Here is a 12,888-nt window from a genome sequence, read left to right on the forward strand (position 1 = left end):
CTTGACACTCAACATGGCATGGATGGAAAGGCTCCAAGGAGCTGGTCAGATTCAAACCCTGGACCACTCGCTACGAAGTCTAGTGTGGATGCCACTACACTTCCGGCTGGCTAATGACTCAGTGAAGGAAGACATATTTGCAGCAACCTCAGCTCCAGTCACACAAAAATGACAAGCCATGGAGCCAAAAATCTGCAATTGTATTTCACAAGAAAATTTGATATGAATAGGTTACAATGATGCTCAACTACATTTCCTTTCCTTTGTATCAGAATGCTTTCCTCTTCAAAGTTAATTAGCTACAATAATAACCTACCAAACTCTCACTATTCACATCAGTAGCTCCCAGCAGCCCCACCATATCAGGGCTGCTTCAACAATTCAATAATCCCTTTAAATATTCACATAACAGGGCAAATGCATTTTTAAAAATCTGCTGGAATTCATCCAAATAGAAATGTAGGAACTGCGCACACAAAGTTTCTGATATATTCAGTTTTTCTTAAATAAATGAACTTTCTACGGCAGGGATTCTCAACCTGGGCTCCATGGTCCCCTTACTTAATGGTATTGCTCCATGGCATAAAAAAGGCTGGGAAAACCTACTGTGGAGTTAACTGATAATGTGAAATATTTGACGCAACCTTTATTACTTTACTCATGACAGGACTTCCTATCATCATGAAGAATACCGAACTTTTCCTCTATTACTTGGACAGAACAAAACAAGTTGCATAATCACAACAATTCCACAATTAACTAAGATAATGTCATCTTCCTATTCACATCACTTGCAACCAGCACGTCAAGGATTAATTTAAGCAAGAAGGCTTAATTACACTTTCAGTATCCTTAAGTTAGCAAGGAATCTGCCTTCTTGTCAGAGATATTGAGGAAATGCATCAGGATGATTAGCTGTTTTTACTACCCCTTAAATTTGAATGCTCTAACATACTCCACCTTGATTTTCTAATGTAGATGATTTTGCCATGATGCATTTCCTCACATTTTGTCTGTCCAAAATGACTTAGTGGCAGAATGAGGGAGGAGACAAACGCAACACGTGGACATCCAATTAGGCTTGCAGAAATCACTCATGCATGATCTCACCTTAAGTCCATGAATAAACAAGAAGAGCTAATCGTCTAGGGTCACCATTTGTTCAGCTGCCCCCATTCCCTACCCAAGCCACTCAGTAACTGAAAATTATAATTAGTACTTCATCATCTTTATTTTATCAACACTCAGAGTACCTTCACCACAAGTATTTCCGCATTTCATAGCAGAGATATTATATCACCTTCAATAAACTATGGCCTCCTCAGTGACACAGAAAACCCACTATTTATTTTGTTTTTCAATAAAGTGCCTGTTGAGCAAAAGCCACTGAATAGCTAGCAGACACCCTATCTTTCTAAAAGCCAAGGACAAGATCACCATTAACAAAAAAAAAGCCTACTATTAGTCCATGCGGTCCAGTCACAGCAGATACTGCAATTGCCAACTGGGATCATCAACTGCAAGGATCTGATTTCTATTTTGTACTCAGCTGGGTGATGGGTGTCTTCCAGTGTCTCCGTTTCCAAGGTAGATTACAGAATTAATGTTTAACCTAACATTTATGTTAATTTAAGTTTATGTTAACTTATGTTTGTAATGAACTGTGCTGTGACTGTAGAAAGATAATTTTCATTGGCACTTATGTATGCAAATAACAAAAAAAACCTAAACTTGATATTATCCAAGAATTTATTGTGATCTAACAGTTTCCAATTCATAAGTGTTCTGAAATCAAGATCCAGCAGCATATTTACTGTTTTAACATATTAAGGGAAAAATTTTGAATAGCACCAGGTTTCCTTTACAAAATTTAAAACTCTCTAGTTATCAGTTTATTCATTCAGAGCAGTGACTGGAATTGATGCCATTAACCTAGGTTAATCCAATTTCCTCTGCACTGCTATGCTCAATAACTATTTCACATTCCCCCAATCCACATCAACAGCTAAAAGTTTAACTCTGACAAGGGATTCCACAGTTTGTTTTAAACAGGTTCGGAGCACTATTGAACATGAATTTGCACCTTGATTAAGCAGTCACTCCCACACAACAATCACAGTGGAAATTCTAATTGGCAATCATCACACAGCACTTACCCTATCACCAACTATATCCACTAGATTACTGGAGATTGTGAAGAGAAATTATTTATTTACTTGAAAGGGATGGGAACCAGAGAGACAGGACTAAGGAATGGGCAGTTGGTTTACAAGTAGATGCAGTGTGTAGTGCGACTGTGAGGAAGAACAGGCAGATGACAGAGCAAAATTGCAGTCAGTGGGATGAATTGAAGCGAAACATGGGAGCACATTTGAAAAGGATGAAAAAAAATCCTGATCTTGCAGCGCAGTTAATGATTGGTAGGTATGATGATATTGGTTTTTAATGAGTCATGGCTGAAAGAAGATCGTAGTTGGGAGCTTAATATTCAGAGGGTGTGGGGTGGCTCTGTTGGTGAAGTGAAATCAAATCCTTAGAGAGAGGTGATATAGGATAGGAAGATCTAGGAAACTTATGGTAGCGTTAAGTAATTTCAAGTGTAAAAAGAACATGATGGGATTTATATACAGGCCTCTGAATAGTAGCTAAGATGTAGAATATAAATTACAATGGGAGATATAAAAAAAAAGGCATGTAAAAAGGCAATGTTATGATAGTAATTGAGGATATAAATATGCAAGTAGAATGTGAAAAATCAGGTTGGTGATGGATCCAAAGACAAGAGAATTTGTAGAATGCCTATGAGATGGCTTTACAGACCAGTTTGTGGCTTATCCCACTTTGGAAGAAAAGGCAATTCTGGATTGGGTGTTGTGTAATGAACCAGACTAGATTAAGGAGTTTAAGGTAAAGGAACCCTTGGGAGGCAACGGTCACAATATGATAGAATTCACCGTGCAGTTTGAAAGGGAGAAACTGAAGTCAGATGTATCAGTATTACAGCGCAGTAAAGGGAATTACAGAGGCATGAGAGAGTTGCTGGAGTTTCTAGATGCAAACCAAAAGGCACAAGATAGATACAGCCCAAAGAATTCTAAAGGGAGGATGAGGCAACTATGGCTGTTAAGGGAAGTTGAAAACAGCATTAAAGCAAAAATGAGGTCATATAATACAGTAACAATTAATGGGAAGTCTTTACTGTGGAAGACCTTAGCAGTATACAAGAAATTTGTGTGTCAAGGGGGAAGAAGTGAATGTAATTTCTATCACTAAGAAGAGGTGCTGGGGAAGCTTAAAGGTCTGAAGGTAGATAAGTCACCTGGACCAGATTAACTATGCCCCAGTGTTCTGAAATGGATAGCTGAAGGGTTGTGGAAGCAATAATGATCTTTCAAGATCCGATAGATTTTGGAACTTTTCAGGAGGACAAAAAGATTGCAAAAGGGTGGAAGGAGGCAGAAGAAGGTTAGCCTGACTTCAGTGGTTGGAAAGATGTTGGAGTCCATTATTAAGGTTGAGGTTCGGAGTACTTGGAGGCACATGATAAAATAGGCCAAAGTCAGCATGGTTTCCTTAAGAGGAATTCTTGCTTGACAAATCTATTGGAAATTTTTGAGGAAATAACAGGTAGGATAGACAAAGAAGAGTCAGTTGATGATGTTTCCCTGGATTTTCAGAAGGCCATTGTCAAGATGCTACTTAATCAGATAAGAACCTAGAGTATTATAGGAGAGATACTAGTATGGATAGATGATTGGCTGATTGGCAAAAGGCATAGAGTTGGTATAAAAGAGGCCTATTCTGGTTGGCTGGTGTTCTGTAGGGATCAATGTTTGGAATGCTCCTTTTCATACTATATGTCAATTATTTGGATGAGAAAATGGTGGCTTTGTGGCTTAGTTTGTAGACAATAGGAAAATATGTGGAAGAATTATAGGCTGCAGAAGGACTGAGGCAGATTAGGAAAATGGGCAAATAATTGGCCGAAGGAATATAGTGTAGGGAAACATATAGTTATGCACTTTGGTAGAAGGACTAAAGGTGCAGACTGTTTTCTAAATGTAGAGAAAATTCTAAAAATCAGAGGTGTGAAAGGACTTGGAGTTCCTTGTGCAGGTTTCCCTAAAAGTTAACTTGCAGGTTAAATTGGTGGTAAGGAAGGCAAATGCAATGCCAGCATTCCTTTAGAGAGAGCTAGAAAATAAGAGCAAAGGTGTCTTAATGAGGTTTTATAAGGCATTGATCAGACCACACTTGGAGTACTGAGAGCAGTTTTGGGCCCCATGTCTAAGAAAAGATGTACTGGTATTTGAGAGGGTCAAGAGAAGGTTCACAAAGATTCTGAGAATGAAAGGGTTAACTACCTATACTGACAGGAGTTTAGAAGAATGAGAGGGTTCTCATTGAAACCTATTAAGTATTGAAAGTTCAAGATGAGTAGATGTGGTGAGGATATTTCCAATAGTGGGTGAGTCTAGGACCTGCCTCAGAACTAAGTAGGGATTCCCAAATGGGGTACAGGCTTAATGATATTGGTCCATGGCATAAGAAAGGTTGTGAACCCCTGTTATAGAGGGTCATCATTTAGAACAGAGATCTAGAGGAATTTCTTTAGCCAAAGGGTAGCGAATCTGTGGAATTCATTGGCATTAATGGCTGTGGAGACCGTCATTGAGTATATTTAAAGCAGAGATTGATAAGTTCTTGGTTAGTCAAAGTTTCAACAGTTACAGGAAGAGACAGGAGATTGGGATTGGAGAGATAATAAATCAGTCAAGACAGAATGGCAGAGCAGACCTGATGGGCTGATTAGACGAATTCTGCTCCTTTGTCTTAAGGTCTTATTTCCAGACAAAGACAAAAAAAACCTAACTGCAAAACCAAAATTTGCAGTCAGTGTACAGAGACTAACCACTGACCGAAAAAGGACAAATATTGTCTACTCCTAGTGCTTCCAGACTTGTGCAGATCTTAGCCAATGTGTTAAGGTGGTATCGATCACAAAGTTAAAAAATGTACTGCTACATGGGTTACCAAGCTGTAAGACTGGGTTTGATTTGTCCACCCAAAACATGTTCATCTTCCACAAAAGTAGTTAGTTCAGACCAAATGTTGCCATCCAGCACATAAATGGTCCAAGCAAGCATGTCGGAGGATGTTTAAGCAGGGTGAAACATAAGCCAATAATCAGTGGGAGCAGGATACTGGAATGGCACCTTGAAATAACACTGGTACAATGTCGTGTTTGCATAATACAGAGAAGGTTTGATGTTAAATTGCTTTTTATGTAGAGTCTTGTCTGTGTATGCATGTATTAAAGGAAATAATTTCAATGAATTTAAATATTTTTGAAATTATTGAGTGCTGCCCTACACCAGTTCAGGGCTTGGAGACGTTTCCATACCGTTAGGACACCAAGAAGTAAACTGGGATAGATTATGAACGTATTCATAATGTGATCAACTGCTGGGTTACTCGTATTTTAACATTCAGCTAATCACTGCACAAGCAGCATTGAAAAATGACCAGTTCAGCCTGCCAGAACTCCGGCATGTGAAGAGAGCTGGGGGGAATAAAAGCATGAAACAACAGCACATTAACAATGAAGAGATTCAGAGAATCCTTGGAAAATTGACTACAGCACCTTTTGATGCTGTTTGTTCAATCCACAAGACACCATTTCTACCAAATTTTCCATAAGCCCCTGGACATACAGATTAGAAACAGTATTGTGCTGTGAGGCAAATGTGTTCCCAAGATTTAAAAAGGTAGGCCTATCTAAAAGCTCCCTGAACAAGGTGAATAGAGTGTAGAAGGAGAGAGAAATGAAGCTTATCTCAGATACCCATGGCTGAACATAGCAGAGCACTTAGAAGAGCTAGAAATTAAAAAAGAAATCAAAGTTATGACAAAAGCACTCAAAAAGAAATCAAAAAAAATCCAAAAGGCATTTTATAAATAGGTGTGTGTGTGTGTGTGTGTGTGTGTGTGTGTGTGTGTGTGTGTTGCTTTTGCACTGATCTTTTTGGTGATTGCTCATCGTACAGCATGTCTTGGGCATCTGAAACCTGGCAGAGCCCATCCCATGGCAGGAGTTACTAGCTCGACACTCAACCCAGGCACGGAGAGCATGCAAGGAAGCTGGCCGGATTTGAACTCAGGACCACTCACCCCAAAGTCCAGTGCTGATGCCACTACGCCACCAGCCGGTCAATTATCTGTGTATGGAGGCAGATAAATATTCAAGTGTCTTCTCACAAACAAGAGAAAATCTGCAGATGCTAGAAACACCGACTGCACTTTTTTTTTCCATAGATGCTGCTTGGCCTGCTGAGTTCCTCTAGCATTTTGTGTGTGTTGCTTGAAGATTCTTCTTACATAATTGATGACAGTCATCACAAGTAAGAAGGACGATACCCATGCCGCAGTTAAGACCATCACAGGCAAAGCTCTCCCCACCATTGAATACATTTATATGAGTGAGGCTGCCACAAGCAGCACCCATCGAAGAACACCACCACCCAGGCCATAACTTCCTCTCACTGCTACCATCACACACCCCACTCTAGTTCAGGAACAGTTATTACCCTACAACTACCGGGTTCCTGAAACAGTGTAGATAACTGCATTCACCACTACTCTGCACCAACTGTACAACCTACGGGCACACTTTCAAGGACTCTTTAAGACCCATGTTCTCAGTATTATTTTTATTTGCACAGTTTGTCTTTTGCATATTATGCATTTGTGTGTCAGTTTTGTCTGTTTATGTATAATTTTTTTCATAAAATTCTATTGCATTTCTTAGTTTTTCTGTAAGTTCCTGCAAGAAAATGAATCTCAAGATAGTATATGGTAACACATGCATACACCAATAACAAGTTTACATTGATCTTTTTCACTAAAGGCTGTCAAATGTTAAATGGAATAAACAGAACAAAGGATAATTTATCATTGTTGAAAATAGTTCAGTTATTAGGCCCAGATGACATATACTCAGTGTCCACATTATTAGGGGCCTCCTGTACCTAATAAAGTGGCAACTGAGAATATGCTAATGCTCTTCTACTGCTGCAGCTCATCCACTTCAAGGTTTAGCACCACTGTTACTGTTGCATTCCTGCCAGCTTGAACCAGTCTGGCCATTCTCCTCTGACCCCTCTCATTAACAAGGCATTTTCACCCTCAGAACTGCTACTCACTGGATGTGTTTTTGTTTTTCATACCATTCTCTTTAAACTCTTTACAAAGACTGTTGAGTGTGAAAATCCAAGGAGATCGATAGTTTCTGAGGTACTCAGACTACCCCCATCATGCACCATTCGTCCCATGGTCAAAGCCACTCAGACCACATTTCTTTCCCATTCTGATATTTTTCCTGAGCAACTGAACCTCTTGACCATCTCAGGGTATAAAAGAATGCAGACTTGTTGCCACATGATTGGCTGATTATGTATTTGCATTAACAATGGGTGTACACAGGCAGCTAATAAAATGACCATGGAGTGCAGATCCCTAGTGAATAAAGTCACACATGCTCCGACTAAAAATTTCAATCCTCCCTAGTGCCAGAAATTGTACCAGAGAATTGGATGCCTCCTGATGTTGTCCTGGTTGTTTAAGAAGGAACAGATAAACCAGTCCATTCTAAAATACAGACTAAATCTTCAATCAGAAAGGCACAAATTAATCACAGACAGTCAGCATGGATTTATCAAGTCACATATTGACTTTGTTCTTTGATGGATAACACAGAAGGTAGATGAGGGCAGAGCTTCCTTGCTTTAGGCTGGAGATATTTTAGTAACAGATGACAGGACAAGCTGGTCAATAGTAAGAAAAAGCAGTGACATTCTTTTTCCAATATTTACTTGGTGGTAAACTCTGAGCAAAGGGTTGATTGGCAGTGTTGTGGCTGATAGGCTGTTAGCAGTGGGGTTTCGTATAGCTCATTACATGGTCCCTAACTTTATGAGATATGAATGACTTTGATCCAAATTAGGAGAACACAGAGGGTATTCCAGATATTTTAAAAAATTGTACGACTGTCAGTGAAAAGAAAGGCTTTAGATTACTGGAAGGTGCAGATGGCTTGGTCAGTTGAGCAGTAAAATGGCAAATGTTTGCTGAATTTGCTGACATCACAGATGTTGGCCGAATCAAAGGTGGTGATGAATTAGCATATAGGAGGGAGAATGAGAATCTGGCTGAGTGGTGCCACAACAACCACCTCTCATTCAATGTCAGCATGACCAAGAAGCTGATTAGTGACTTCAGGAGGAGGAGGAAACCAGAGGTCCGTGAACCAGTCTTCATCAGGGCATCAGAAGTGGAAAGGGTCTTATATATACACTTTTTTCTCTATATTATCATGTATTCCATTGTACTACTGCTGCTAAGTTAACAGATTTCACAGCTATGCCAGTGATGTTAAACTTGATTCTGATTCTGAATTTACTTTGAACTTCGAAATGTAATTTATTCCAAACAAGTGTGAGGTTATCCTGGGGAGGTGCAATAGGCAAGGAAATACAGAGGATGGATAGCAGGAGATTTGGAGGAACAGAGGACTGAGAATATTTGCCCAGAGATTCTTAAACAGTAGCAAAATAAGAAAATAAGGTGGTTTGTACTTCAAACAAAGCAAAACCCAATAGCAGGAATGGCAACGATGCTTCACTGCCAGATGAACTCCATGCCCACCTTGAAAGGGAGAATGCAACTACAGCTGTGAAGATCCCTGCTGCACCTGATGACCCTGTGATCTCTCTCTCTCTCTCACCCCCCCCCCCCCAATGTTAGACTGTCTTTAAAAAGAAAGTGAACCCTCGCAAGGCAGAAGGTCCCGATGGAGTACCTGGTAAGGCTCTGAAAACCTGTGCCAACCAGCTGGTGGGAGTATTCAAGGACATTTTCACTCTCACTGCTATGGGCGGAAGGTCTCACCTGCTTCAAAAAGGCAACATTTATACCAGTGCCTATTCTAGTAGTCTCTCGGTATTGAGGTTGAGGGCTGAGAATCTATTTCATTCTATGGAGAGGGTCTTGTACCTTCTCAGGGGCAGAAGAATAATGAGAGCTGCTTTAATGACTATCACCCGGTAGCACTCACATCTACAGTGATGAAATGCTTTGAGAGGTTGCTCATGACTAGACTGAACTCCTGCCTCAGCAAGGACCTGGACCTATTGCAATTTGCCTGTCACCACAATAGGTCAACAGCAGACGCAATCTCAGTTGCTCTCCACATGGTTTTAGACCACCTGGACAACACAAACACCTACGTCAGGATGCTGTTCATTGACTATAGCTCAGCATTTAATACCACAATTCCCACAATCCTGATTGAGAAGTTGCAGAACCTGGGCCTCTGTACCACCCTCTGCAACTGGAACCTTGACTTCCTAACCGGAAGACCACAATCTGTGTGGACCGGCGATAACATCTCTTTCTCACTGACGATCAACACTGGTGCACCTCAAGGGTGTGTGCTTAGCCCACTGCTCTACTCTCTATATACACATGACTGTGTGGCTAGGCATAGCTCAAATACCATCTACAAATTTGCTGATGATACAACCATTGTTGGTAGAATCTCAGGTGGTGATGAGGGGGTGTACAGGAGTGAGAGATGCCAACTAGTGGAATGGTGCTTTAGCAACAACCTGGCACTCAATGTCAGTAAGACGAAAGAGCTGATTGTGGACTTCTGAAAGGGTAAGACGAAGGAACACATACCAATTCTCATAGATAGATCAGAAGTGGAGAGATTGAGCAGTTTCAAGTTTCTGGGTCTCAAGATCTCTGAGGATCTAACCTGGTCCCACATATCAATGTAGTTATAAAGGTGGCAAGAGAGTGGCTATATTGCATTAGGAGTTTGAAGAGTTTTGGTATGTCAGCAAATACACTCAAAAACTTCTATAGTTGTACCATGGAGAGCATTCTGACAGGCTGCACCACTGTCTGGTATGAAGGGGCTACTGCACAGGACAGAAAGAAGCTGCAGAGGGTTATAAATTTAGTCAGCTCCATCTTGGGCACTAGTGTACAAAGCACCCAGGACATCGCCAAGGAACGGTGTCACAGAAAGGCAGCGTCAATTATTAAGGACCTCCAGCACCCAGGGCATGGCCTTTTCTCACTGTTACCATCAGGTAGGAGATACTGAAGAGGAGTCTGAAGGCACACACTCAGCGATTCTGGAACAACTTCTTTCCCTCTGCCATCCAATTCCTAAATGGACATTGAACCCTTGGACTCTACCTCACTTTTAAATATATAATATTTTTTGCACAATTTTTAATATATACAATATACATATACTGTAATTAATTTACTTAGTTATTATTTTATTTTGTTTTTTTCTTCAATATTATGTATTGCATTGAACTGCTGCTGCTAAGTTAACAAATTTCACATCACATGCCGGTGATAATAAACCTGATTCTGATAAAAAGCCAAATGGAAACACTCTTTTATTAGCTGAGCCATAGAATACACAAGGAATGGAACCTGACGGCAATTCACCCCCTCGTCTGCTCCCCTACTCAACGAATGCATGACATATCTTTTACCTCACCACCACTTTCCTGCCCAGACAGCATATCAATACAATAACCACCCGTCTCTGTCTTAAATATACTCAGTTTTGTTCATGTTGGAACTGTATGTAACACTGGTGAGTGCACAGCTGGAACATTATCTATAGCATGGGTCAGTGCATTAAAGGGAAGATGTGTTTGCACTGTCGAGGCTGCAGTAGATACTTACAAATGTTATCAGTACTGGATACCTGTCGATATAGAATAGATTGTGTGTTATTTTCACTAGACTGAGCAGGCTAAGTGTGCATAAAATTATGAATGTCTCATTGAGATCCAAACCTTGAGATTTTATTCGACAGATTAGAATAAGGGGTCATGAATTTTAAGAGATAGTTTGAAGGAAAAATGAGGAATTTATCCACCACTCCCATTCAGAAGGTGATTTTGATCCAGAACTCACTACATGAAAAGGTGGCCAAGGCATCCTCTTCAAGTGCTGTCAGTACTTTGATGAGTACTTGAAAAGCGGTGCCTGTGGAACTGCAGACAGGCAGCTGGATTGTTGAATTCCTGTTGTGATAAGGTCGCCCTTTTACAACCAGCGCTGCCCAGATGTGCCAAATGGGCTCCTCCTATGTGGCAAATCTTGACTTTATCATATAATCTCAAGACTTCCAGCAATTACAGTGAAGCTCGTTCTGTCTCCAATCCCCAAGGGCAATTTGTCACAGACAGATATGTCACTGTGGTGGTTAAAACAGAACTTAAACTTTCAAAGATAGATTTCACTATCATACACAATTTTATCACACAGGTTTTTGTAAGATTCCCCAACACAAGAAGTTGAAACCATCAAGAAATGTAGATCAGCATCAATTTTCGTAAACTTTGTACAATTCAGCATTGACCAAATATAATAACAGCCCACAGAAAGGAAGAGCCAGCTTCAAACCTCCAGCTTCCAGTCCTGATATACACTGCAATTATTCAATTACAACACACATCCACCCCCCCAGAAAAGAACCATATTTCAATAGCCGCTCTTGTCCCCTTCTGTAAAGGGGACAGCTGTAATCTGTGACAAGGTGTGTATATAATGACTGATGTTGCATACTACTAAGATCAGACTTCTGTTAACACTGGTTGTCATGAATACCAAAACGATAAGACTTATCGTCGTAAAACCTGATGCCACTTATTTTAATAGCTATACAACAAATATAGATACCAAAATTAGTGAAAATCTGAGGTCGATTTTGAACAGAAATGCGTTGTCGGTGGTAAATAAAATCTTTGCTGTTCCTGCAAACCTTTAAAGGGGGAAGAAACAATGTCAAGCTCATACCAAGATAAAAGAGAGAAACAGTTACCATCCCCTTATCCCCATCCTCGTCCACACCATCAAGATACAAACACGTTAACTCAAAGCAAACTTAATTCAAAAACGATAAACTTGTACCATTTACACCAATCTCTTTCCCCGTGCACTCTTTGTTCATACAATGATAACAACCGTACCAGTTTGAATGCGTCTTCCTTGCACGTGATGCAGCTGGAGATGGGGAAAGAATCTTCAACAACAAATACATGAACGGTGACGCGATCGCCGAGCGAAGACTGGAAAACGAACCAGTTGTGTGGACGTTGAAAGTTAATAGAGATGTTCTTTCTCCCGGGGATGGTGGCAGCTGAAGCGGCGACGGACGCAGCCGAAACGCGCGCCGGCTCTGGGGCGCGTGCCCGCGGGGTTAAGTGGAGGGGGGGTGGTCACCCGGAGTGGCGGGAGCGTGCTTGGAGCGCGCGCCCTAGGGAATGAGCCCGGCAGGCTGGAAAGCGAGAGCGGGATAGGGATCTATATCTATATAGGTATAGGTGAAGGAGGCGAGCGCCGAACCACAGCTCTCATCTCCAACTCCAGTCACACGCACCGGTTTTGTTTTGGTGGCGGCTCTGGGCGCGCACCAATCGCATGCGGGAAGGTGAACGTGCCCGGGGAGGACCTGTCACTTCCAGTCCGCGACCCTCAGCCCTTTCCCCGGCCGGCGAGGAGTCACTCTTGCGCTTACTGTCATCTGCAAACAGCGGTTGCTGTAGGCTTCAGGTGTTAAACTGCGCAACAACTGGAATTCCTTTGCAGCTGGTAACCCCGCACATTCCACCAGCTTGGTGCGGTCTTACTATATCATTCGGTAGCAGCGTTCCCGTGTGTGTGTGTGTGTGTGTGTGCAGTTTGAGGTGGGAAGAGCGAGCGAGTGGTGAAGGAATGAATATCCGTGCTGGACGTATGCATACTCAGCATAAGTGTAAATCAAGACGAAACCGTCGCAAGATTGATAAAGGG

The 12,888-nt window shown here is 41.3% G+C and overlaps 1 protein-coding gene across 9 annotated transcripts in view; it reads right to left on the reverse strand.

The window, feature by feature from the left end:
- The window catches only part of disp3 (dispatched RND transporter family member 3), a 626,857-nt gene extending 614,394 nt beyond the window's left edge, over positions 1-12,463 (reverse strand). For all 9 annotated transcript variants that reach the window (XM_059951724.1, XM_059951723.1, XM_059951719.1 and 6 more), the window contains exon 1: positions 12,066-12,463. The gene's annotated coding sequence lies outside the window, so the exon portion shown is untranslated. The remainder of the gene's footprint in view (positions 1-12,065) is intronic.
- Positions 12,464-12,888: the final 425 nt, after the last annotated feature.

Source organism: Hypanus sabinus, chromosome 27 (assembly GCF_030144855.1).
Source record: "Hypanus sabinus isolate sHypSab1 chromosome 27, sHypSab1.hap1, whole genome shotgun sequence".
Lineage (NCBI taxonomy): Eukaryota > Metazoa > Chordata > Chondrichthyes > Myliobatiformes > Dasyatidae > Hypanus > Hypanus sabinus.